Genomic DNA, 360 nt, shown 5'->3' on the forward strand with positions numbered 1-360 from the left:
GGAGCGGCCTCGGGGTTAGGAACGGGGCACCAGCGGGCTCCGGAGCCCCTCCGACCCGAAAGCACTGACCGCGGGGCTTTAGCGTGCGGAGGAGGAGGAGAGGATACGTGTGCTCGTTCTGCTTTTCCCTGGGCATCTGCTTAGGCCTGCCGCCTGCTATTTTTAGCAGATGTTACATCGTGGTCACATTTATTCTGGCGTCTTTTTAGATATTTTGCTGTTCTCCTTGCCAAGCTGCCAAAGAGGTTTTTTTTTCTTTTAAATTTTTATGTTATTTGCTTCTCTCGGACTTCAACCTAGTGATCCTTGCCTTGCCAGGGATCCTCCATGGTCAGCTGGGCCAGTGGTCCTTTCCTGCTG

The sequence above is a fragment of the Apaloderma vittatum genome, unplaced genomic scaffold, assembly GCF_000703405.1.
Source record: "Apaloderma vittatum isolate BGI_N311 unplaced genomic scaffold, ASM70340v1 scaffold10224, whole genome shotgun sequence".
NCBI lineage: Eukaryota > Metazoa > Chordata > Aves > Trogoniformes > Trogonidae > Apaloderma > Apaloderma vittatum.